This window comes from Anguilla anguilla, chromosome 9 (assembly GCF_013347855.1).
Source record: "Anguilla anguilla isolate fAngAng1 chromosome 9, fAngAng1.pri, whole genome shotgun sequence".
NCBI classification, from domain to species: domain Eukaryota; kingdom Metazoa; phylum Chordata; class Actinopteri; order Anguilliformes; family Anguillidae; genus Anguilla; species Anguilla anguilla.
Window position 1 is genome coordinate 36,689,699 of NC_049209.1, and position 25,652 is coordinate 36,715,350.

The 25,652-nt window shown below is 40.1% G+C and overlaps 1 protein-coding gene and 1 pseudogene across 1 annotated transcript in view; one reads left to right on the forward strand and one right to left on the reverse strand.

Moving 5' to 3' along the window:
* The window catches only part of tmem132e (transmembrane protein 132E), a 517,422-nt gene that overhangs the window by 435,851 nt on the left and 55,919 nt on the right, over positions 1–25,652 (reverse strand). The gene's annotated exons all lie outside the window — the stretch shown is intronic.
* LOC118235583 lies at positions 17,332–19,836 on the forward strand (annotated as a pseudogene).

The following is a 25,652-nucleotide window of genomic DNA, read 5'->3' on the forward strand; positions in this document are numbered from 1 at the left end:
CTACGGCATGTGTATGCTTCAGTAGGCCAAGAATTTTCCGAGGCATTCTGCGCATGTTCCGTAATTTACATAGTAACTATACGCTCACGGTGGCCAAGCGGAATCGATAACGTTTCAGAAAATATATGACATTAAAAGATTTAATTCAATCTTTTACTGGGACTTTTTCCGTTGAAAATTTCTGTGCCACTGACTATAATTGAATGTTTTTCACATTTACCGTTCGATTGAGCAAGTACCATTCAAAGTACATTTTTATGGGTTAGTGCTGCCCGATTATGCTAGTACTTCACATTAACCTTGTACGGCAATCAATAAAGGCTAACAGCACAGTACCACTTAATTATTGTCACTTCTATCACCACTGTAATGAACTAAAAAAAGGCGACAAACAACCTGTTCTGTGAGAAATGTATTGTCGAGCTCACGCGCGTACACTGCTGGCGACTTTCTAAAACTCTGTTTTACCCTCCCTAGTACCATGGCGAAAAAAAACACATTTCTGGACGGACGAGGAGACAAACTTCATGCTATCGTAACTAAAGGAGATAAATATCCTAAAATACATGGATGGAAGAAAAACCCGAAATGGCGAACTATTCAAAAAAGTTGCAACAAAATTGGAGGAAGCAGGATTTAAAAGAATCCTTCGTCAGACACACCTCGGTCAATAAATCTATTCTTTCCGAGTCATATATATTGAGACAACGACAATAATCCAATTAAATCTCATCTTTGGCCAAATCGAGCTATTAATATAGATCGATTTCAACTGTGTATGTAAACGCACTGACTGAACTTCAAGTGACTTTCAAGAGATTTGCTCTGTTCTTTAATGTGGGTATTTCACATATTAGTGGATGCATTCATGGGTGGCTCAGTCATGTGTTATATTTGATTCACCCATTTATCGTGAACATCACCAACATTTTTCTGATGGTGGAAAATTATTTTATTGTAATCTTATTGTACATAATGTGGGGAATATTAGTATCATCGTGGGCTATACTTGTCACTTAGGGCATGGGAAATACTCATTCAGATTTACTGTGTGCAGATAGAGCTGGATGGATGTGACATTTCCCTTGGAGTGATCAAAATAGTAACATTAGTAAAAGTTTGTCCCATCCCCTTGCAACAAAAGATTACACACTGTAGAGTGCATAAAACAAACAAAAAGATTGAATGACTAAATATTTAGGTACGTGTATCACAGTGTTTAATAATGGATGTTTTTGCATGTGATATCAATATGATATCAATGTTTCATTTTAAATAATCATATGGGGCAAATTTATATGCATGGACAAAAAGAAGTTTTGGATAGGTTTTTGGACCCCTAGATATCTTAGACCCACATACTAATGAAAAGACAGTAATTCCCTCTTGGAAATGATGCAAAAGTGAGTTTCATGAGTAAAAATAGTTGATTTGTTATGAAATATGATTATATTATGATTTACATCAGCGTTGAATTTAGACATTTTGGATAAATTTGGAGACACTAAGGGATACCAGGGTACACAGCCTACTTTTTGCCTCAAAGATCTTTAGTAGTTCCACATATCACCCACTGACTCTCTTGGGTTCTAGCCACAACCAGCAGTTTATAACACAAAGTAAGTGCATTGGCTATACTGCAAGTAAGCTGAAGAAACCAATCCATCAAGATTTACTAACTTTACACTTGCTATCATTCCACGACATAATACACGTAGTCTATGTACTTTCCTGCGACAGCAAGTGAAACAGCTGCCAGATACAGCAAGGACAAAAGCAAACCAGGATGAAGACCAGCAAGGCTTTTTCTATGGACATCGTAACAAAAATCAATTTCTGGTGACCAAGTCAGAGTTCCCTTGGACAAGCCAGCAATACACCTACACTCCCGCAGTGAGACTGACAAACATCCAGGCATTTACTAGCTTAGGAAACTTTGTTCTTTGTTTTCAAAAAATTGTGTTATTGATTGTATGTAATGAGTTTAGATTATATCACATCGTTTGTTAGTTAGCTACAGCTGCCTACCCCGCATAGCTAATGTATCCATATAAATTATCTTACAATCAGCCTGCCTTTTAACCGAGATCTGAGCATACGATCTCTCCTGCATTAATATATACTCAGTCAATGTATGGTCTTGTATATTTAGCTTGCTAAAATGCACTGAGATCAGCTAAATGTAGCCAACTTCAGTCGCCCTTTATACACACAACCTTCCTGATTTCCAGGCCATATTTAGCAGCACACGCTAAAAGCTGATTCATATTTCGCTCCATAAAAGAGCGAAAAACCAAGAGTCCAAAAAAAGAGTCCAAAAATCACCAGAGGTGTGGTGCATTGGGTTGCAGTGTCGCCTCACAGCAAGAAGGCTGTGGGCTTGAATCTCGGCTTGGGGTCTTCCTGTGTCGAGTTTGCATGTTCAACCTGTGTTTGCGTGGGTTTCCTCCGGGTAGTCTGGTTTCATCCCACAGTCCAAAGACACGTAGGTAGGCTAATTGGAGACTGAAAATTGCCCATAGGTACAGTATGAGTGTGTGAGTTAATGGTGTGTGTGCCCTGTGATAGACTGGCGGCCTGTCCAGGGTGTATTCTCGCCCAATGCACGCTGGGATAGGCTGATAGTCTGATAAGTCACAAACGCCACAATTTGCTTACTCTGCAGCCTCATATTTACACTTAACCTATTTCACAGTGACTAAATCCTTCCCTAGAAGGTTAGGTTCCATGATAAAATAAAACCCAGAGAGCAAGGAGCACGGATTTGGTGTGTGTTGAGCACATACTTATCTATTCTTCTGATTTAAAACAAGGGAAGTCAAAAGGTCAGGTGCTTCTCACTTTGATTCAGCCTTGACCTCTTGTAGTAGCATCTCCATAGCACCCACTGAGGCAATCACACAGGACAAGCAGAATATGACAAGTGCAAAGCCCTCGAAACAAGGGTAACTAATTTGGGGTATGTACTGAGTTTTGCCTGAACGTGGTTCTAAATTTTACAATCTCTCAATAACCAACAGTTTTTCCAAATTTAAGGCATCTGCCTTTTACCTGTTTGTCATGTCAAAAAACAACTGCTCTTTCACTCCCCTGACAAACAGAGAAGGAAAAAAAAACATTAATGTGCAGTCCTCCAACTGCCTACAGACAAAAACAACCATGAAAACATGAACAGCGTTACATCTATATTGAGTGCTATTGCTAGGAGCTTCTTTGTTATATGCTGCAGCTTTGAGGGAGTCTAGGAAGAAATCAGAGTAGTACTGAGATTGCTGGGATGGGAGAAGGTATGCAGTAAACAACTCCAGGCTCCCCAAATTTTATACAATGTAGAAAGGGACATACTCCTACCAATCTGTAATGACAAATTGAGGGTGAGCCCTTTGGAAACATGTGGCTGAAAGGCTGGTTATAAATGAAAAGAAACAAAATAAAAATAAATTTTCCTGTTTTTGGTTGAAACATGAAAGGCTCTATTACAAAAACAGGAAAAATTATTATTTTCTTGGAAACAGCACAAGATTTAGTACATTTAGTAAATTTGTATATACTTATCTGAACAGGTAAATGAGGTGGATTGAAAAAATGTCCACCATCTCCAGCTCCAAAATGAAAGATGACCATAAGTTTCACTCACGCTTCCCTGCATGGAATTAAAATATCAAGATGGAGGCAGGGACCTGCCGGGACCCCTGGTAGCAATGCATAGTGAACAATGTTCCTCATTTTCTGTACTAGTCTAGACGGTCCATATTTCTGCACAAACAGAGAGCAGCCCATTTTCTTTTTTTCTCTCTCTTTGCATTTTTCAATGCAGTCACAGGAGGGCTGGGGAGGGGTCACATGGCCTGGCTTCTTTTCCATTTCAAACTGAACATGATGTCTGGCCTTCTCAGATTGGTACCAACTGCTTTGTCTTGGCCTGGCTTTACTGAAGCCAATCCGTTTTCACCCAAACAGCTGAAAACACGCTTAAGATGAGCCGGCTAGTTGACAGAGTTTCTTGAACACTCACCCTGTGGGGCTGCCAAGCCTAGATAATTACCCTACACTCTGTTAACTACCACTAATTCACACCAATTTTCCCATTACACATGATATTAATTCACTTGTCGGAATGCCTAACTAAAGACAAATAAAGCAGCAGGCCCTGATGGCATATACCCAAGGGTACTAAAGGAGTTACTAAAAAGGTACTACAGTTAGATCATTTTTAAACCACTGGCAATTATTTTTAGACAGTCTTTAGAGACTGGAGAAATACCGAATGACTGGAAACAGGGTATTGTAATACCAATATTAGGGCGGAAACGATTCCTCGAAACTGAAACTCAAGGAACTCGATTACTAAAAATGATCGATGCAAATTCTTTGCATCAAAGCTTCGTTTAATCCATATAACTATATCAGCTCACTGTGTTTCGTATGGATGTTTATTACTGTGGCACAACGTGCTTACGCTGGGGACACATGACGTGAAGGAGACTAAGCCGGACGTGATTTGATGGCTTGGATTGCAAAATGGAGAAAGAGAGAGAAAACAGTGAGGATCGAAGAGAAGAGGACTGTGTTCTGTGACGTTGTGCCTGACAAAAGTGAGAGTGAAATGCGTAGTAAGGAATTAACCACGACGGGCTGTCCCGTATTATTTTACCGTTGTCAAGCAAAACTCTCGTTGGTACTGCTATTTGGACCGTTGTTATGCAAAAACTCTGGTTGGTCGTTCTTTAAACCGTTGTTAAGCAAAAACCTCTGGTTGTTAATTCTATGAAAACAACAATTCCATCGAGAAAAATAGTTCCTTCTCGTTTTATACCATATAGTTAGCACCAATTTTTGCCATTTTTGAATTACATTATTTAAGAAAACTGCATGAAACCATAACTCAATCAAATTAATCTCCCTAGCCGTCTTGCTTTTTAAAAGGTTGCGGTCTCGCAGTGTAGACAGCGTTTCTTCAAGACCCTCTGAAACCGGGTTTGAATGCAAGATATCTATAGGTTCATCGTCACTTGTCAGTGTTGTCACCTAGCCTACATTAAAATTCTGGGTTTTAGGTCAGAATGGTCTCACGGCATGCTTGTTATCTATTGAATAGCTAGCTAACTATTGAATTGTATTCAAAACAGCGGTTAATATAAACACAATCGTTTACAAAGATACGGATGAAAATGCGTTCCGTAGCCATGACTTAAATACGGAACGCCTATATTCTACTGTCAAAATAAGGGATGATTCCGTATTTTGTGGTATGGTTGGCATTCCTAAATGAAGCCAGTAACTAGAACCGTGATTTAACATCAGTTGCGAAATTGGACATTGAAAAGGGGAGGGTAACAAAAAGTGTTCCTTTATAATTAATTAATCACGGTCTGAAGTGAGCTATTGCTTTCATAAAACGGTCACCAAGTAGCCTATGGCAATATGAAAGTAATAGACACACTCCAGACTCCTCAGACGCAGAGTGATACTGAATTGTGCAAAGGAATTAGACGTCATAGCGGTGGTATATGGTTAACATACCACAGCTATGAACCAATCAGATTGCTTTATTTGAGCTACTCGTTTTATAATGCTTAATTATTACGTCTGATAAACGCCAACGGGCAACTGTGTTTATAAACTGCAGCTCAGAAAAAATAACTGGTAAGCGCGAGTTTCATTTCGTGCATGCGCATATGAACGCATGTTCACCCGCGACGCAACCTCTGTGTGGTCCAGTCCAGACAGTATATGGGTGTGATGGCACTCCTCATAGGCGCACATAATTTTAAAACAAGACAATGGTTATCTAGTCTCTCAGTCAAGGTTTAGTTACAACTCTGGACTAATGCAAGATGGAAAGCAATGGATTGACATTGACTACTGATTAAATATTCTTATTCTTAGACCGACAGATAGAGCAAACTGTTTTAAAGGAGGGAGGACTGTAGTGGCAGCACTGGGGTGACAGTGTGGCAATGGCAAATGGTTTACATGGCTCACGGGTCAGGTAGGAGGGCCCCTTAGCAGAATTTTGCTTAGGGCCCCAGGGAGGTCAGGAACGGCTCTGCTTCCAGAAGATGATTTCCACTTCCAATCCCAGATACACACTTCCTTCAAGAACCTACTTCATGAAAATGATGGAGAAAAAATATGAAGAAATCAAAGGCAAGTTGAAGAAGAGGCTTAAGGAGACTGACAACATTGCACTCACAACTGACATTTGGACAAGCATTGCTACAGAGGCGTATCTGGGGGTGACGTGTCACTTTCTTGGGGAGGACTGGGAAATGGAGTCCCACAGCCTGACAACGATGCCCCTTGAAGAGAGACACACGGCTGCAAATATTGCAGAGTGGATTGAGGATGTTTTTGCCAAATTCGACATTCCACTAGAGAAAATGAAAGCTGTTGTCCATGACAATGGTGCTAATGTCCTAGCAGCGGTGAAGATTTTGGCAGAAAACCATAGATGGGTATCAGTGAGATGTGCAGGTCACACCCTAAACTTTGTTGTGCAGATCGCTCTGAAGAACCACCGAGCTACCTCCAAGTGTGTGGCTGCTGCAAGATGCCTTGTCGAACATTTTAAGAAGAGTGAACTGGCATGCACCAAAGGACAAGCAGCAGCAAATGAGCACACCGCAACACATGCTGGTGCAAGATGTAAGTACCCGCTGGAATAGTACTTATCACGTTATCCAGGCTTCTGGAACAAAGATGGCCAGTGACTGCTGCACCCTCGGACCCAGCAGTGACTCAGAGAGGGAAACACTACCTTGACCTCAAGCCTGAACAGTAGAACCTGATTGAGGAGCTGAGCCAGACCCTTGAGCCATTTGAAGGAGCTATGGTGTTTCTGAGTGGGCAACAATATGTTACCCTCTCTGCACTTCCACCGCTAGTGGAAAGCCTTAAGAAGTCCATACAGAGTTCAGCTTTTGAGACTGCACCAGTAAGGTCATACCAGGCTCATGTGGCAGAACAGATCACATCCAGATGGCAAGGACTAACTGTGTTTCAATCTGACTCTCCAAACACCGTCCTAATTGCTGCTGCTCTGGATCCCAGGTTCAGAAAACTTAAGTTCTTGCCTGCTGACGAAGCATTCAAGGTCCATAGCACAGTACAAACCACGGCACTTGCTGTCAAAAAGGAAGCGAGGCGTGAAATGGAGCCTCCAGCACAGCACAAGACAACCCAGTAACGCATGCCAAGGGTGCAACATCGTTCCTCGATAACATACTAGGATCAACAGACTCCAGCACCAGTGATGAAGAGGATGAGGAGCAGCAGTTAAACCAAACTGTGTAGAAGGAGGTCTTGATGTATTTCGGAGAACATCCCCAGTCCAAGAAGGAGAATCCACTGTCATGGTGGAAAACAAATGCAGTGCGCTATCCAACGCTGGCAAAGCTGGCAAAGTCCTTACTGTGTATTCCGGCAACATCCACGCCATCAGAGCACCTGTATTCTGCAGCAGGAAACATTGCATCAAAGCGCAGGGCAAGCCTCAGTTCTGAGCATGTTGATATGCTCACTTTTCTTCATTGCAACCACATGCTCCTTTAAAGGCTTACACACGCACACGCACACGCACACACACACCAGTATTTAGAGAGAGAGACATTTAAGGAGGTGTATTCTCATGAATATTACATGTTGGCTTTGTAAATGCACTCAGAAGAAAAATGTGTGTACAGTACAAGTACCGAGAAACAACGGGTAAACTATGGGATTATTGTATGCAATAAGAAATAAAAATGTGAGTTTTCTAAAAAGAAAACCAATGAGTTGTTCATTTTAAAAGACTTGTGAATATGCAAGAGAAAATAAGACTATTGCTCTTTAATAAAGCAAAAGTATTTCTTATCCGATTACTCGATTAATCAATGGAATAATCGGTAGAATACTTGATTACTAAAATAATCGATATCTGCAGCCCTAACCAATATATAAGATAGGGGACCGTACTGATCCAGGAAACTACAGGCCAGTCAGTTTAACTTGCATCACATGTAAAATACTTGAATCTATCATTTGAGACAAACTAGAATAATTTCTTGGAAATAATAACATCCTAAGGGATAGCCAACATGGTTTTTGCAAGGGAAAGTCATACCTGACAAACCTTTTGACATAGCCAGGAGTATTAAGTATAAATCTAAGGAGATCATACTCACCCTATACAATACCCTTGTCAGACCACAATTCTGGGGACCGTACTACAAGAAAGATATAGAGGCGCTGGAAAAGGTCCAAAGACGGGCAACCAGATTGATTCCAGGTATAAAAGATAAGTGTTATGAGGAAAGGCTTGAGATGCTTGGACTTTTCAAGCTTAGTAAAAGAAGACTTAGGCGAGATTTGATTGAGGCTTTTAAATTTATTAAAGGGATTAACAAAGTGAACTACGGGAAATTATTCAAGTTGAGTTTGGTTAGCAGAACGAGGGGGCATAAATGGAAACTGGCAAAGGGTAAATTTCACACAGACATTAGGAATTATTTTTTCACACAGAGAGTGGTCAATGTGTGGAATGCCTGGACATGTAGTGGAGGCAGAAACACTGAGGGTATTCAAGGCCTGGCTTAATACAGTGTTAGATACTATCTAGCTTTTAGGTAAACTAAGCATTAAGTACAGTTTAGTGGTAGGAATAGACGAGCAGTGTTGGGCTGAATGGCCTGTTCTCGTCTTAAGTTATGTTATGTTATGTTATGTTATGCCAGGCAGTTTTGGTATCAGTGAAATAACGAACCTTGCCCTTGGGCAACGGAGCAGGGTTAAAACCTAAAACCATTTGGCATAAAACATAACAGGATTTTTCCTATTCCCTTACTTCATCGATGTCAGTTTTTTATTTTCTTCAACAAAAAAACATACACCTGCATCATGAATAAACTGAATCAATCCTTGCGAATCATTGTGCCTTCCTTGTGGAATTGAATAAGCAGGGATCATTGCCTCTTTCCTGGTCAGGCATCAGCCTCGGTTAGGCCTGATCGAAAGCCAAATTGGCACATCACTCCACACGACATTTACCACATAGGTATGTCCGGGCATCATACCCACAGTCATTACACAAACAGTTACAAAAGCAACTCCCATTCTGCCTTGTCTGCATCTGCTTTCCAGTTCACAAAGTAGGCAATAAAGCACAGCAAATACAGAGAGGGGCAATATTCAAGCTGGAGGAAAGGCAATGTGAAGGCAGGTGTAGCCTTAAATCAAACAGGACCTTTTTTGGCTGCAGTGATGACTCAGCAATTTTTGAGAGCACAAGAGGCTGATTACCCCTCTGTCTTTGTGTCTCCTTTAACGGAAGAGCTTCTGAAAAACCTGGCAGAGGCTCAAAAGTGACATAATACTAACTTAGCAGCTTCTTAAACTGTCACTCAGAAATATATCAATAAGTCACAAATATAGCTATTCCCACAGCCATCTATCATGTTTTTTAATACTTATTTTCAAGTTATTGCCAAATGAACAGGTTATGGTTTGTTCTTCTAGGTTGTCATGCATCTTGCTTACACAAGCCAGCAGACTTTGTTTTATTTTGGAGGAAAAAGTTACATTTGTGCTGCTGAAAGGTTATTCTGTCAGAAACAAATCTTTTCAAATTATGTTTGAAGACCGTCATATCACCAACAAAATATTTTAAAACACTGCTCAAGTTGCTTAACAATTGCCATGCCAGTCAAACAGAGGTATGGGCAGGATGCTGGTTAAGTAAGCATACTTACTGTACTGAAATGCACCATAGCAAGGCTTTTATACTAACCCATGGCAAACAGTCTAAGTCAAAGGTACTAACATTGGGTGACGTGACAGATAAAGGCAGTTCTGGTGTAAGTGAAATAACGAACCTTGCCCTTGTGAAAGGGAGCAGGGTTCAAACCTAAAACCATTTGCATAAAACATAACAGGATTTCTCCTATTCCCTTACTTCATCGATCTCAGTTTTTATATTTTCTTTAACAAAAAAACATATAGCCTACCTGCATCAAGAATAAACGGAATCAATCCTTGCCAATCATTGTGCCTTCCTTGTAGAATTGAACCAGCAGGGATCATTGCCTCTTTCCTGGTCAGGAAACAGCCTCGGTTTTACCCATGTTTTGTCTTAGCGGGCAACATGCCCCATACATATACAGCACAGAGTTTGGCACTTTTCATGGTTTCCTACAGAAATAACCACAATGGCCACAGACACTCAGCCTTTAAAAACATAAATTTCTGTACCTTCTGACCTCATGTCAACAGGCAAAATTCGCAAACAACTTCACATGTTGACACAATTTAGGGGATTTAGCATTTTTCCTTCTTCTTTCCTGCCCATTACAACATCACAAATGCTCCAGGTACGCAAACAAATTCTCCCAATTGGACATTTAGGTAAACCAGCCAATCGCATACACATGTAAAATGAACATATATATTCTTAACCAAAAAATTTGCAACCACTGCAGCTACTTTGTTGGTGACTCACAGGTAACATGCTTTCCTATGGGACCTTCAAGGCCCAGGTCGAATCCCACCTAAAGCCCAGGCAAATTTGTAATTTGTTATGCAAGCTTATTTGATAACTAATAATAATGGGCACTGAAATGGACAGTTTGGAGGTAGTAGGAGAGAGAAGGATGAAGAGGAAGATCAGTGCCATCCTGAGCAATCCCTCCCACCCCCTACATGAGGAGTTGTGGCGAATGGGGAGCTCCTTCAGCAATAGGCTCATCCACCCCAGGGGCAAGACGGAGCGCCTAAGGCGTTCCTTTGTGCCAACCCCCATCAGACTGCATAACGACAGCCATGCTGACTTTGCTGCTGCACTAAAAAAAAGCACTTTTTTATTTTTATCTTTATTTTTAAAGCAAATTACTACAAGCACTTTTTATGTCTATGTGTGATATGTTGTTTTTATCTGCTGCTGTAAAACCCAAATTTCCCCACCTGGGGATTAATAAAGTCTATCTTATCTTACCTTATCTTATCTTAATAATAATAATTGTCTATTACTTTAAAAATAGCCTATTGCTTTTGCAACTATAAAATCCTTATGGAAACCCATTTATATTCCTGAAATTCATTCTCTATCATTTCACGTCAACTCCACATAGTATCGTTTCATGACTATAGATGTGTCTTTTTCGTCTCCTAGTGAGCACCAGACTGAATACAGACAGTACAGACTGAATCTAAACAGATGTAAATAGGTTGGCAGGTTTTGCCAAAAATGCACTAAGTTAGGTGAATTTACCACTAATTTGTTCATGTTTTACGCTGATATAGCCTGCCGATGTCCTAGCCAGTTAGAAAACACAATTTACATTTCACATCACAATTCAACAAAACCTAGCCAGTCTTTCACTGTATTATGTCATACCATCTAGACATTTGGTTAACCAGCTTGACTTGGTTGCAATGTGAAAGTTTTCTAGCTTGCTAGGATATAGCCATGCCATATGGAAGTAAAACCTGAGCTGAAATAGGGTTGAACTGACCCAACCTATTCCTTTATGTCGACATGTCAACCTAGATTTCCACCACTTTAGACATCCACATTCCATCTATACTCATATATTCATTAATTTTATCAATTGTTTATAGTTTTGTTGTTGTTGTTTTACTTTGTCCCTTTTTATATATTTGTATGTATTTTGTTCTGTGTGGACCCCAGGAAGAGTAGCTGTTGCGATGGTAACAGCTAATTGGGATCCTAATAAACTAAACTAAACTAAACTATATTCAGCTTGTGCTTACTGGGCTACCTTCTATAACTCCTTCGTGCAATGTCCTTAGTGGTCAACATGCTGGTATGTCTAGATTGCTCAATTCAGACATTCTGTGCTCCTGTAACCAAATTATGAGTTGCAACTATGCCGAAGATAGAGTTTCTAAGCACTACTATTGTCGCACTGGTCGTCCATTTAACAAGCACCCCCTCCTTGCAGTCTCATCTGTAACTACACCCCCCACGCATGACACACTGGAAAACAGTGTCTATCTGGGCATACATGAAAACATTATTTTACCACTAAAATTCATATTCTGTCGTAGCAACGGGATAAAGCCAACAATAGCCGAAGGTAAGCCATTACGGCTGTGAAAAACGCTGCTGACTGAACACTGAAATAAACAAGAGGAATTATAGTAGAATTATATTACGGCTATTATCTATTATTAATATCTGTATCTGTGACTAAATATGGAATAAATATTCAGCCTTACCAATGGATTTACTCGTAGAGATGTCCATTTCAAGACTGAGTGGTCATATATTGTCTTGGACAATCCTTTTGTGAAATATACGCACATTTGTCATGCCTGAGTACCTTCCAAAATAGCTGGGCATAATAACAATATGGTGTTGTCACCCTTTGTCATACGATCTGGCTTGATCGACAATTAATATATCCAATAGGTGACAGAATAAGCTTTCTATGTATAGCCTAATACATCTAATTTAACTTTTGGAATAGCATTTTGCAGCTCAGCGTAACCGAACATTTTGTCTCATTATTGGTGCATTACGTATTCAGTCTGTGGTAGCAATAAAAGTCACTGCACCTGCTGAAATTTTATCGATGACTTTCGTCATTTTCTGGAAAATATTATTATTCTTGAGAACTTCTGAGCGTGGCTACGGCATATGTTTGCTGACAGTCCAGAAAACAGTATATCAGCTAAGTCAGAACTGGGGAACGACAGCATTGATTCTGTCTCTGTCTCTATCCATTGAACACAGATAAGATTTCATTGTCCACATGTAAGTGTTACTGCGGAAAATATTTCAGTTATACGTTATTTTTGAAATTGAGTGTCTTTATAAAATACCCATAACCTATTTAATGAGGATATTTCACACTGTAACGTAAGTATTCGTTGATAACTAAGTCGTGTCTGTGTTTAATGCACCGGATATGACCTGAACTAGGAATATTGCTAATACATGGTGGACAGTTGATTACTGTTTTAATGTCATCCCATTCACATACAAGAAAACATTACATACTGTAGAGTACAGAAAAACATAGGAGAGTTAATGATTACACATTTAGGTACTGTACCACATTGTGTGATAATGTTTTTGCTTAATTGTTTTTATCCGTTCCATAAGCAAGGAGGCACATGTTGTTCTGGTCACATAAAAAATCAACGAATTCAGTTATTTTTTTTTTTACGTCCATGAAAAAAGCCAACAACTCTCAGTTCGAAAAATCTCTGCAGGACTCTCCTCCTTGACAATGACAGTGCCAAATTGTCATGCTCGGAGCCCATATCACTGCAAAGCTTTGTAAATAGGCGTGCACGCAGTGGATGTGGCTTTATATAGTTGACTATGGCAGTTACCTGGTGTAATACATCTGCAAGGGCCACGCTCAGTTCCTTTGCTGCCAGTTGCTCACGGTGTATCATACAATGCATCCATATAGCAGAGGGGTACACTCCATGATTAGCATGCGTAGGCCTGCCCACCGGCCGGCCAGAGCTCTGTCTGTGCAAAAGCCCACCATTCACTCCCACGCAGGGGTGTAGCTATGGGTGGCTGGGCCTAGTGTGCAACTTGCATCTCGTCTTTTAGCGATAACAGCAAAAAAAAAAAAAAGACACGCAGACTTGTCACCGTTGTTACTTTGAAAGCGTAATTTCCCTATTGATACGATACCCCTCCCCCTACTTAGCCAAGTGAAAGCATTTTCATCTATTCAACATCTATTCAATCGAGCTCATCCAAATTCAGTGTGCAGATTCCACAAATACAGTACTACGGAATGAAGCCGAAAGACAAAGTGAAAGGGATGAAAATGGCAACGAGCTTTGATTGATTGTTGTGGCTTTAAACATTCTTTTATCTGATCCAAGAAAAAAACAAACTTTCAGGTAAGGAATTCTGGTAACAATTCCGGTAGCCTATCCACAATATTCCCATGATACCTTGCGCGGAATACGTGCAGAACGTCCGGTTCGGCGTAAACAAACATTATGTTAAATGCTATGGTAACGTCTTAAAATGGCATAAATTTGGGAACATACAAAGACAAGACTAAAACTGTTCCCTCGTATGTTTTCTTGTATGGGGATGAAAACAATTTTCAACCGTCCACCACGTTTTGGCAATGTTCCAGCTCTCACGTCATCACTGTCGCATGCTTCACAAAAACTTTTACACTACTAACCAACGCTTACATTACAGTGTGAAATATCCACATTATATAATACCACTAACCTATTTAAAGACACTAAATTTCAAAAATTACGTATATAACCTAGTATTTTGAGCAGTAATAGACTACATACATAGCAATGATGAAATCTATGTTCAGTAGATGGAGACAGAGACAGTGAATCAAAGATACAGTTCAATCCGCTTCTGTTTTGCTCCAGGAAACGATTTCAGCTAGGTCTATCAGCAAACATATGGCTTAGCTATGCCCAGAAGTCCTCAATAATAATAGTATTTTCCAAGAAATTACGAAAAATCGATGACCACGTTTCGTTAGGTGTAGCGTCTTTTATCGCTACCACGTAAGTGAATGCGATAAGAAAAGTTTTGGTTACGCTGACCTAAAAAACGCTATTCCAAAAGCAAAATTAGACATGTTATACATTGTTAGAAAGCTTATACTCTCACCTACTGAATAAATGAATTGTCAATCAAGCCAGACTGTACTAAAAAGGGCGACAACCCAGCTGGAAATTCCAGCAAAACTTTAAGCTGGTTTAAGATGTTTTAAGATGTGTTTTCGACACCTCTAACTGTTCATAGCTGGTCTGTGGCTGGTCAAAGCTGGTCTCTAGCTTGACGAAGTTTGTCAAAGCTGGTTAAGCTGGTACAGTAAGACGGTGGTCAAACTGGTGGACCTGCTAACCATATAGGCAGGTCAGCTGGTGAACAGCTGGCTGACCAGCTGAAAGTGTCAAAAACACGGCTTAGACCAGCTTGACCAGTTTAGGCCGGTTTAAGCTGGATTTTTCAGCAGGGAAAGCCGTAAACAACACGTGTGGTATTACGCACAGCTATTTTGGAAGGTACGAGGCATCACAAATGCGCATATTTCACAAACAGATTGTCCAAGACAATATATGACCACTCAATCTCAAAAGGGACATCTCTACGCATAAAACCAATGGTAAGATTGTATATTTATTCAATACTTAGTCCAGATATTGATTGTATCATTGGTATCATTTTAAAAAACTTTTTCTCGTTTATTTCATTATGTGAGCAGCGTTTTCACTGCTGTATTGGCATACCTTAGGGCTATTGTCGGGCTTATCTTGTTGGTATGACGGAATACGATTTTTTTAGTGGTGAAAGAATATTTTTATGAAAATGATAGAAAATATTGTCCATTATGTCATGGGTGGGGGGTGTAGTTGTAGATGAGACTGCAGGGAGGGGGCGCGTGTTAAATGAACGACCAGAGCGACAATGGTGGCGCTGCGAAACTCCGTATTCAGCACAGTTGTCGTGTATCGTCTACTAATGAAACTAAAACAAAGTGTTTCTGTTTTTAACTCATACTTTGGTTGCAGTAGCACTGAATGTCTGTGTTCAGTAATCTCGTCACGCCGGCGTGCCGACCACTAGGGGCTTTGCGCTAAGAGGTTAAACAAGCTAGCTAGCTAGCTATCTAACTTTCATCGGCTTCCCTAAAAACAATGAACAACGACACTTCCGTTTCCCAACCGGAAGATCCGCACACATCTCGCCATACAGAGGCTTTGTCAGAAATATTGTGGATATAGATATATATCAAATAGCAACATGTACTTTTATATTTCGACTCAAATTTTCATTCATTTTCAGCAGCTGATTTATGAGACTCTCAAGCCGATATGTTTTGAGGACATCGATTAATTTTACGTTACCTGTAATGTTAGTTGTTTAACACAATCTTTAAGTCTAATAGTCATGACAAATCAGTATTACTGCAAATAAACCTGGCGAAAAAACATCCACATAAGTAGGAAAAACGAAATAGATAAACAACAGCAGTGTAACACAGCAGGCCATTGCATAGCAGAACACTTTTGCGCTTGTAATGTAAATGCGATTGACCTATTTATGGAATGAATTGTGCGGCCCACCCACTTTCATTCAGGCCCACCTGCAATTTCATTTCTGGCTACGCCACTGCTCCCATGGAATTTGTCTCTCCTCCAAAAACTTTTTCAAGACAGCAAACATTTTCTGTGCTCTGGAAGTTGGAGGCTGTACAAAATATCCTCATGAATTGCATCTTTGTGCATGTAACGAACAAAAGTCAAAGCATGGGTGCTTTTTCCTTCTGTGCTAATGTCCATCTGTACAGCATAGACAGGGGGATTCTTAAGTCGCTCAGTAAGAGTGCTCTCTTGGTTCTTAGCTATTGTCTCAATTCTACGCTTCACTGTATGATTAGATAAAGGTATTTTCTTTAGTTTCTCCGCTTCTCCTTCGCCACACATTGTTTTGACCATATCAATGGCTGCGGGTAATATATCAAAGTCTCAACAATTCTGTGTGGCTTCATTGCCTTAGCTACGCAAAAGCTCACCTCAAAAGAGTGTATTCCCTGTCTGCTCAGCTCAACACATTTTCTTTCAAAATATGATTTTGGCTTGCCCATGTATTCTTTGTGTGTTGTTTCAAAGTGTGTTTTAAGTCTGTTTGGTTTCATACTCTCCATAGACATCACATTACCACACAAGAGGCATTTGGGCTTTTCCTCCTTGTTCTCAATGAAGCTCGTAAATCCATACTGAAGAAATGATTCATCGTATTTTCAAGACCATTTTGAAGGTATATGTTCAGTATCAGGTTCACTTGATGATGTGGATGGGGGAGTTTGATTAAGAAATCGGTCCATTTTGTTAACTTGCTAAGTCAGCTACCCGTGCTGCACAGAACAACTCGCTATGCGCTGAATGTCAGTTTGCGTCAACGTACGTGAAGTTAAAGGTTCATGCAGCATACCGGTAATTCAAGCAATTTATTTTTAACACGTTTTTCACAGGCCACGACATTACTAGTGACCCACAAACTTACTAGTTGTCTTGACTGGAAATTTTCTTGGGGGGAAAGATATAAGTCCATTTTGCATGTATATTTGCATTTTGATTGGCTAGTGCAGGTAAATGATTGGCTGGTGTAGGTAAATGTCCAATGGGGAGACACATTGTCTGTGGGTTTACAGAATTGTGATGATGACCTAGATTTTGCAAGTCTTAATGAGTTAGGCCACATGTGTCAAATTCAAGGCCCGCGGGCCAGAAAAACTACATTTCCCACAATGCATGGTGATTGTTACCCGCGAAGTGACGGGTAACAATCAGGTCGCAGGTGTATCCAGTGTTTAATTAATGCTACAAGTGAAATTGAGAATATCCACAAATGATCCCGAAATGTCCAGGAAGAGAAAGATTGATGCAGATGGAAGGCAGTTTCAAGAAAGATGGGAAGGCGAATACATGTTTGTGCTTCAAGGAGAAAAACCGGTATGTCTTTTGTGTTATGAGGCGGTGTCGGTCGTCAAAGAGTACAATCTACGTCGCCACTTTGACACCAAACACGGAGCCAAGTATGCCAAAGTTAGCCTTCAAGAAAAACAACAAATTGTCAAAGAACTAAAAGGCAAACTGCGATCGCAGCAGAATGTGTTCACCAAAGCCACAACCAAAAACGATGCAGCAGTGAAAGCTAGCTTTATGGTGGCTGAAGAAATCGCCCGCGCTTCAAAGTCTTTTTCAGAGGGTGTGTTTTTGAAGCAGTGCATGCTGAAGGTGTGTGAGCAGGTGTGCCCCGACCAGATACAGACTTTTAAAAATGTCAGTTTGTCAAGAAACACCATCGCGGACCGAGTCAAGGAGCTAGCAGCAAACCTGTCAACACAGCTGGCCGAAGAGTCACGCAGTTACAGCTTTTTCATTAGCTGTTGATGAAAGCACAGACAACACGGATACGGCACAGCTATCCATTTTTATTAGAGGCGTGAAGTCGGACCTCTCTGTCACCGAGGAGCTCTTGGATGTAGCTGCCATGCATGGGACCACAACGGGACGGGACATTTATGATGCGGTGGAGAAGTCCGTAAGTAAAACTGGATTGCCGTGGGAAAAGTTGGTGGGATTAACTACAGATGGTGCACCTGCAGTGGGTGGAGGAAAAGCGGGCTTGGTTGGATTAATGAAGGAGAAAATGCAAAAAAGTAACTGTCACACGCCTCTGATAACGTATCATTGCATTATCTATCAAGAAGCTTTGTGTGGAAAGTTGCTGGGGATGGATGATACCACGGTCATGAAAACAGTGAACTTCATTCGGGCGCGTGGCCTGAATCACCGCCAGTTCCAGCTGTTCTTGCAGGAGATGGGCTCGGAGTACGGAGACGTGCCGTACCATACAGAAGTGAGGTGGCTGAGTAGGAGCAAAATCCTCAAACGATTTTTTGAGCTTAGGGAAGATATTGCTTTTCATGCAGAGTAAAGGAAAACCCTTGTCCGAACTGTCAGATCCAAACTGGCTGTGTGATTTTGCTATGTTATGTGACATAACTGAGCATCTCGCCCAACTGAATCAGAAGCTGCAGGGATGCAAACAAGTCATCACGCAGATGTCCGACATGATCACGTTTCCAGCGTAAACTTGACCTATGGAAGTGCCAAGTGGAACAGGAAAATCTTGCCCACTTTTCTGTTTGTCAGAGCATCTCAGCCTCAGTTCCCGATGCTTTTTCATGTGCCCGGTTGGCTACCAAACTGAGCCGGTTAATGAATGAGTTTGATCGGCGCTTCTCTGACTTCAAAGCACAGCACTCGGGCTTTGCTATCTTTGCCAGTCCTTTCACCACCGACGTCAGCAGTGCACCCCATCACCTTCAGCTGGAGTTAATCGAGCTTCAAAGCGACAGTGGCCTGAGAGCAAAGTTCCAGGATGCTGCAATCGAGGACTTTTACCGTCTACTGCCCCCTGGTGTGATGCCACAGCTTCGACTTCATGCTGCCCGTGTTCTGTCTATGTTTGGGAGCACCTATCTGTGCGAACAGATGTTTTCAATAATGAATCTAAACAAAACCAAGCACAGATCACGCATCACTGATGACAACCTCCACGCTGTTTTACAGATTGCCACAGCACAAGAGCTAAAACCAGACATTGACACACTGGCCAAAGGAAAACGGTGTCAGACATCTGGCCAGAAAACACATAGGTAAGTATTTTTTAAAACCTAATTAAAATATGATAAAATGTATTTCAACCAAAAATAAGAATAGTTAAACTGAGTGCAATTTAGTGATTGTTCTTGCATTTTGTTTTGTGTTTGTTGTTTTCAGAACATGATCAATGGATGAGGATGGTGGAGGGGATCCACTTGGTGTGTTCAAGGACAGGCAGCATATCCTCATCATTTTCAACTCATAGTTGTGAACTGAGACAACCCTATTTTATTATTTTGAGTTTATTACATATACTGCTTTTTGTGTAGTAATGTATTTGTTGTTTACAGGTTTATGCAGACAAATGTTTACTCCTGCAAGGCTGTGTGCAGCCATTTGTTTTTGTAAAATGCTACATCTGTCACACGTTCTTAGCAGCTCACTATAGTTGGTTGTACGTTATTCTGACCCTCTCGACTGTGACAAAATTTTTTTGAAGAAAGTTAATGTCTTAACTTGTGTTTTAATATTTTTCTTTGAATAGTTTGATCATTGATAAATAGAGTAATGTGGGTTTCTTAACCTGACAAATTAAAAGGATTTATGTTATAGTAACAGAGCAACAAGCAAACACTTTTTTTTACATCTATGCAAATGCATATGTAATATTTGTAACTTTAAGTAATAAATACAGAAAGTTATTTAACAATATATTACGGAGTAGTTACATTTATTTTACATTATATTTGGTGACATTTAGTTACATTTATAGTGTCTTACAGTTACATCTGGCCCTTTGAGGGCAACCATTATGCTGATGTGGCCCTCGGTAAAAATGAGTTTGACACCCCTGAGTTAGGCTATAAACAGGGCTTTGTATGTCTGAGTAAAATGCCATTTTTGTACATTGAAAACGTGTTTTTCTTCAGATTCTAATTACATCTCTTGGGCCTGCAGTGTGGTTGCTTAGTTCACAGTCAGGCATACAAACCACCATCACCGCCATTCAGCAGATTAAAAATACTTTCACTCGCTTTGCTGATGCTCTGCTGAGGTAGCTTCTGCCTCAGAGACCTGGCATTGACAGAGAGGTTCATGCTTCTTTAGACCATATACTTCCTAGGGCCTTTCAGAAGGAGTCAGTATGGAATTTCAGATCTTGGCTGCCTCAGTCCACCTCAGTGCTAAATCTCCACTCATATCACTGCAAGGTCAGCACTGGGGCATTGAATCAATTATAAAATAATAAAACATTCAGGGCTAATATAGTCCTAACCCCAGTCCAAAGAAGGACTTCTCTGTCTCAGAGCAATGCAGGTCATACCATATTGGTATCACTTCAGTTAATGTCCACTTGTAAAATCAGAGGAACCCTGTGGCCAAAATCCGAGTCAAGCCAAAATGTGGCTTTGTAACCTTTCTGCAAGGCTTGTAATGCCATCAACTGCAGCAAAATAAAAACTTGCTCATCATTTAATGTTCAAAAAAAAATTCTTCATTTCCCTGGTGAACCCATGGCACATGAAATTAATTAAAATTAGGTTTCTTTGATGAAAAGAATAACGTTTCAGCAATTTTTCTTTAGTAATGGTATAAAAATGAAATTGGATTTATGTCACTGTTGCAAAGAGAGGTAGATTTAATTAATAATCCTGAATTGCATCCATGTCAAGCTGAGCTGTCTCTGAAGTAAAAAGTATGGTGAGGCGCAGGGTTACTGAGGGTTCTGAAGACAGTGGCAGGCCATAATTTCTGAACCTGCACAATAACTCTGGGGCAGTGAATGTTCCAATGGAAGCAGTTCCAGAGGAAGCAGCAGGATGAAGAAAGAGCTTTTTTCTTTTGGAGACGGTTTTTCATTCCTTTAAAAATAACTCAGAGTATTTAACATAGGCCCATGTTCAGAGAACAGAGGGCAAATGACATGAGAATCCACGCAAGACTTCTGAATACTGAGGTCAAGTCAGTTATTACAAGGTCATATATTTTAGGCCACAGAACCGGAGTGCAAGGTCTCCTGATGTTCCTGGCGAACAATTCAAAAATCCATTTGACAAATCCATTTGACATCTGTGCACTAATCCTGGCTGGCCTTGCTCTGTGGCAGTTGTGCATAATCTAAACATCTGTTGTTAGACAAACGCATGATAAAATGCAAATATTTTCATTGTTAAAAGTTGCAACACTGTCACAAATGCACACAAAAGCAAGCACATTACTTTTGAGGATGCCACTGGGTGGAGAACTAATAAAATGGATCATTCAACACTGCCATTACACATGACCTTCTTGGTGGAATTTTAAAAAACAGATTTTAATGTAAATATGGAAGTAGCGTGCATGACAGAGACAGAGCGAGGTAGAGAAAGAGTCACTTTACAATAAATCTAGGGCAATCTCTGACTACAGGGTAAGTATTGTGAGTATTGTGAGAGAAAGGGGAAAAAATAAGATTGGATTCCCAAACACAGGTAATTGTGAGATGCCAAACAAGGGATTTGATTTTAACATTTACTCATGCAGAGAGGCAGGGGGCTGGCAGGTCCAGGCGCTTGAATTTCAGATGGGGCCCAGCTCCCCTCCTGGCTAAGCTATGGGCCCCTGGAGGTCCACAGTCAGCTCTTGAGAATTCTGCGGCCACGTATCAGCACCCCAGGTAAATTACTTGTGAGGAGAAGCAGCAGAAAAAATATAAAGGACTAAAATAGAGCTCGACAAATCCTCTGAGCCACCATCCCTATTTCCCTCTGATCTCTCCTGCCAAAGTGTGAATCTGACCGCATGATTGACAGGACAAACAGAACACGTTTCACACTTCAGAAACGGCCATGACAATTTCATTTGAAGCTTTATTCCTATTTTCAATTGTGAACTTCCCATGCCCCAAAAATTCCCCCAGCTCATCCTCAATGAACTGATTGAACTCAGTCTTCCTACTCCTTTGTCAAAAGCAATGTACAAATCACATTACAGTGCTTTAAAAAAATTAGATGGACAGTTTTCCCTACCCAAACCAAGCTCCTCAAAATCTATGCCACATTGGCCACTGAAACTGCATTAGCGGAGCTTAAGCTGGTAAAAACCAAGCTCCGTAACAGTTTTTGTGAAGACAGGCTCTCGGATCCGCTCTTACAATCCACTGAGAGGGACATCAGCATTGACCACACAGAGGTCATTAACATTTGCAAAAAGACTATGGGAGGATCTTGCTTTGAATCTCGTCTGATAGAGGAAAATGGAATACATTTTTTGGGGCCAAATGTTTTTCCCCATTTTTTTCTATTTTTCTCCAAATTCCCCAAAAGGAGGGAGAATACATTTTGTTCATTAAATGGAGTGAGGAGAGTACCTTCAAAGAAATACATTTGTCTTCGGGTTGTTGTTTTATTACAGAGTAGCCTATATAAAGTCATAGGTGAGCCCTTGGATGCTACACAAGTAACAACACTATAGCAAAGGAAAAATGAAAACATACCTTCTCTGCATGCCACTGAGAGACTAGTGTGTGTGTGTGTGTCCTAATGCACATCCACCTTCCCCAATCCAGGAGGGGCCCAAAATTGGTGGATGTGAAGGAGGCGCCCTTATATCATTTTTCACCCCTGCCCCTTAGAGAATCTGTGCACACAGGTGATCATTGTGTTCTGTACTATTTCACTAAATCACTCTAGGGAAATATGAACTTTGAGAATCCATAGCATTTCCCCCATATTTCAAAGTAAACCCTTACCAAGACAATTAAATAACTTTTTTGCGGATTAATCAATCAATCTTACAAAAGACTTAGCATCATCTTTTTACATAAAGACATCACTGACAACCAAAACTAAATCTACCGAAAGCCTGATCTTCAAGCATTCTATACACAAGGTTGTGTACAAAAAAAAGAGTTTCACAGCAATGTAAAACTGATTTAGCATTTATATGGCTTTGTTAGGCCAAACAACAACATCTAAAGCAAAGCTGCATGTTTGTGGAAAGAGGAGTGCTCATTAATTGCAAAGACACTGGCATGATAGGAAGAGAAAAATGCCTGGCCTTCCACAGGAAAAACAGCCTCCCCCAGCCAGCAAATGACAAAAGTGACTTCACCAAAAAGAGGGATGTCATTAGCATTTCAATAGAGAATGTAATGGACAGAGAATTTGATTAAAGTTCCCAACGAAACACAGTGCAAAGTAATTAAAAGCAACAGAATTGACTGCAATATTTATTTGTGCATCCTAAGACATGTAGCCAGTTATGCAAAAGGAGACATCTACAGCATACCAAATCACAACCTTTCCTGGATTTGCCCTCTACACACTTGAGCTTTTTACTTTTAATACCAGCAATAGCTTTGGAAATTTTCTTTCACTGTTATTAAAGTCTATGAACACTCTGCATTAGGGCTGCCGTGATTAGTCGATGTAATCGATGACGTCCACGCTGAAAATGCGTCGACATCAATATTTTAAACCGATGTTTTAAAAAAAAATTTTTAATGAATTTACGTTTTTGATTTCTAAAACGCTTAAATTCATTATAACAAATGTTTTTCTTCAATATCACTATGTAATTGCTACGTAATGTCAGTTGTTTTTGGCTCCAGTCAACGCTACAGTTTTGAAAAAATTATGGCAGCTACAGCAGAGTCCGACTTGGTTGGGAAAGAGGTTCAGAGATTCCAAAAATAGCTGTGTGTAATACCACACATGTTGTTTACGGCATTGTCTCCCTTTTTAGTACAGTCTGGCTTGATTGACAATTAATTTATTCAGTAGGTGAAAGTATAAGCTTTCTAACAATGTAGGCCTATAACTAATTTTTCTTTTGGAATAGCGTTTTATAGGTCATTGTAAACCATTTTCTTATCGCATTCACTCACAACGAAAAATCGTTGACAACGTTTCGTTAGGTGCAGCGTCTTTTTACTGCAATGACAGAGGGAATCTCTGTCATTGCAGTAAAAAGACGCTGCACCTAACGAAACGTTGTCAACGATTTTTCGTAATTTCTTGGAAAATACCCAGAAGCCCTCCATAATAATCATTATGGAGGGCTTCTGGGCATAGCTAAGCCATCTCGTTTTCTCAAGCAAAACAGAAGCGGATAGAACGGTCATTGATTTAGCCTGCTGTCTCTGTCTCTATCAACTGAAAAAAGATAAAATTATCATTTCAATGTAAGTATTACTACTCAAAATATTTCGGTTATATACATTATTTTTGAAATTGAGTCTCTTTAAATAGGTTAGTGGTATTATATAATGTGGATATTTCACACTGTAATACAAGCGTTAGTTAGTAGTAAAAAGTTTCCAAGAAAAGAGCTAGTCTACTGTAAGTCCAGAACATGTGGATATGTTGACATTCTTACATTACAAACAGACATTTGATTCCAATATTTGAGTTGGACTTTGAGCTGGACACCATTGTCTCTTACACTCTAAACATGTTGCACCTTGTTTAATATGCAGACTTAACTTTTTACTTTGATATGGGGGTTTAATAGAAACTTGGATTTATTTTGGAGTTGCACTACTGACTTAAATAATAAGCCCTCTTTTTTATAACCGGTGGGTAAATGTGCGTAACTGGTGGCGCCCTACCCCTCTCTCTCTCTGCCCATGTAACATTACGTTAGATAGAGGCTAGAGGCTAACGTTAGATAGAACTCAACATGGAGCCCCCCCCCCCCAAATCCAAATAATAACAAGCAACTTCAGGTAGAAGAACTATCTGTTTCCATTGCATTATTCATGCATTCCCGAATACAGTATTCGGATTTGGATACATCCCTACTGGCATTCATAGAAATATTCTTTTACAACTTAAAAATCGTATTCCATCATTGCAACAAGATAAACCCAACAATAGCCCTAAGATATACCAGTACAGCAGTTAAAACACTGCTCATTGAATAATGAAATAAACAAAGTTTTAAAAAATTATACCATACCAATTCTACAGTCAATATCTGGGACTAAATATTGAATAAATATACAACCTTATTGGTTTTACGTGTAGAGACGTCCCTTTTGAGACTGAGTGGTCATATCTTGTCTTGGATAATCGGTTTGTGAAATACACACGCATTTGTGACAAAACCTTCCAAAATAGCTGTGTGTAATACCACACATGTCGTTTACGGTATTGTCGGCCTTTTTAGTACAGTCTGATCGACAATTAATCGATCCAATAGGTGACAGAATAAGCTTTCTAACGATGTATAACATGTCTAAGTCTGCGTTTGGAAAGCGTTTTATAGCTGAGCGTAACCGTAAGTTTTCTCATAATCGTATTCATTCTGTGGTAGCAGTAAAAGACACTGCACCCGACAATACTTTATCAATGATTTTCGTAATTTCTTGGAAAATTAGACGAGCAGTGTTGGGCTGAATGGCCTGTTCTCGTCTTACGTTATGTTATCATCATCATCATAACCTTTATTTAATTCTCGGAGGTACAATTGAGGGCCAGGCCCTCATTTTCAATGTAGCCGAGATTACAAAAACATTTAAGACACAATAAGTATAATAAAAGATC